The sequence below is a fragment of the Otolemur garnettii genome, unplaced genomic scaffold (genome assembly GCF_000181295.1).
Source record: "Otolemur garnettii isolate 467f Iridium unplaced genomic scaffold, OtoGar3 scaffold00289, whole genome shotgun sequence".
Taxonomy (NCBI): domain Eukaryota; kingdom Metazoa; phylum Chordata; class Mammalia; order Primates; family Galagidae; genus Otolemur; species Otolemur garnettii.
The window spans coordinates 151,916-154,344 of NW_003852684.1; positions in this window are offsets into that span (position 1 = coordinate 151,916).

Below are 2,429 nucleotides of genomic sequence, written 5' to 3' on the forward strand. Positions count from 1 at the left end.
ATTCACATGTTGAAGAAATTTGCCATTACTAAACCAGCCCTCCAGGATATCCTTAAACCTATCCTCCATAATGACCAGTGCAATCCTCCACCACATAAAAAAACCCACCCAGAAAATTTTGAACAAATTCCAATCTCCACAGTGATTAAAGGATCAAAGATGTCCAATGAACCTTCAAAAAACTTGATACTCAAAATTATGCCAGGATTATCAATAGTCTCAATCAATGTAAATGGCAAAAACAGTCAAGAACGCTATTCCATTCACAGTAGTGCCAAAGAAGATGAAATATTTGGTAGTTTACCTAACAAAGGACGTGAAAGATCTCTATAAAGAAAACTATGAAACGCTATAGAAAAGAAATAGCTGAAAATTTTAACAAATGGAAAAACATACCACACTCATGGCTGGGAAAAATTAACACTGTTAAAATGTCTATACTACTTAAAGCAATATATAATTTTAATGCAATCCCTATGAAAATTCCATTGTCAGACTTTAAAGATCTCGAAAAAATAATACTGCATTTTATAACACAGTAAGAAAAGTAGGTAGAAAACCCTCAGAATGGGAAAAGATATTTGCTGGTTATGCTTCCGACAAAGGTCTTATAACCAGAATCCACAGGGAACTCAAGTGTAGTAGCAAGAAGAGAACAAGTGACCCCATCGCAGGATGGGCAAGAGACTTAAAGAGAAACTTCTCTGAATAAGGCAGATGCATGGCCTACAGACATATGAAAAAATGCTCACCATCCTTAATCATTAGAGAAATGCAAATCAAAACCACTCTGAGATATCATCTAACTCCAGTTAGATTAGCCCACATCACAAAATCCCCAAATCACAGATGCTGGCAGGGTTGTGGAGAAAAGGAAACACTCCTACACTGCTGGTGGGAATGTAAACTAATACGTGCCTTTTGGAAAATCATATGGAGAACATTCAGAGATCTAAATATAGATCTACCATTTGATTCTGTAATTCCTCTGTTAAGTATATATCAAGAAGATCAAAAATCACTCTACAATACAGATATCTGTACCAGAATGTTCATTGCAGCCCAATTCACAATCGCTAGGTCATGGAAGAAGCCCAAGTGGCCATTGACCCATGAATGGATCAATAAATTGTGGTATATGTACACCATAGAATACTATACAGCCACAAAGAAAGATGGAGACTTTGCCTCCTTCATGTTTACATGGATGAAGCTGGAAAATGTCCTCCTTAGCAAAGTATCACAAGAATGGAAGAAAAAGTATCCAATGTACTCAACACTATAAAGAAACTAATTGTTAGCTATCATAGGAAAGCTATAATCCAAATAGAGTCCAAGACTATGGGGAAAGGGGAGAGAGAGGGGAGGAGAGCGGGGAGGATTGGTGAAGAGAATGATATTGTGGGGATCACGCCTATGATTTATCCCATTAGGGTACATGTGAATTTGTCTAAAGGTCGAATATAAATGTATTAACAGAACAATTATGACAAAGACATGATGGCTATGTTAGCCAGTTGGACGAGAGTTTTTCAAACTGTATATGGAAGCAACACACTGTATCCTATGATAGAATTAATGTACACAATTATGATCTAATAAAAAAATAAAAAAAAAAGAAAACAATTGTGATGGGATTCACCTCACTTTTAATTGTCACCCCACTTTTAGTTTTAACAGATCTAGTTTTGAAATTTTACCTCTAGATTGTATGTCAATTAGAGAAAATATTACAGAAGCTGAAAATTGTTTTCCTAAAACCTATATTGATCAAGCCTTTTAATTTTATGTAACTCTTACCCTTTGACATCTTGAATTGTTGTAGTCTCCTGGAAACTGACCCCACAGTGAATTCTTGCCTAAAATCAGGCTTTTCCTATGCACACTAACCAATCCAGAGTGTCCCCTCCATGTCCTTTGTTGGGCTCTTTAAATCTGGGCCAATTTTCCCTTGCTCTAATCACTCCCATGGCAGGAACCAGATATCCATGGACAACCCCTGCACTTCAGACCCACTGACATTATTCAAACTGAACAGTAGCAAACCTGCTTGTCCTGACACACTCATTCCTCCTCACAGAGGCCACAATAAAGCTGCTCCTTTATGTAGGCCCCTATTCCATCTTCCTACTGAACCATCCTTGTACTTTTGCTCCTGGAAATTGTGAATAGTAAAATTTATTTCTTCCTTTCTTTTTCTTTTATTATTATTATTATTTTTTAATGAGACAAACTCTCACTCTGTTGCCCAGGCTAGAGTGAGTCAGCCCAGTACACAGTAACCTCCAACTCTTGGGTTGAAGGGATCCTCCTGCCTCCACCTCTTGAGTAGTTGGAACTACAGGCAAGTGCCAGAAGGCTTGGCTACCTTTTCTATTTCACTGGAAACTGGGAGGGGGATCAAATTTGAGGGTGTCTTACTATTGCTC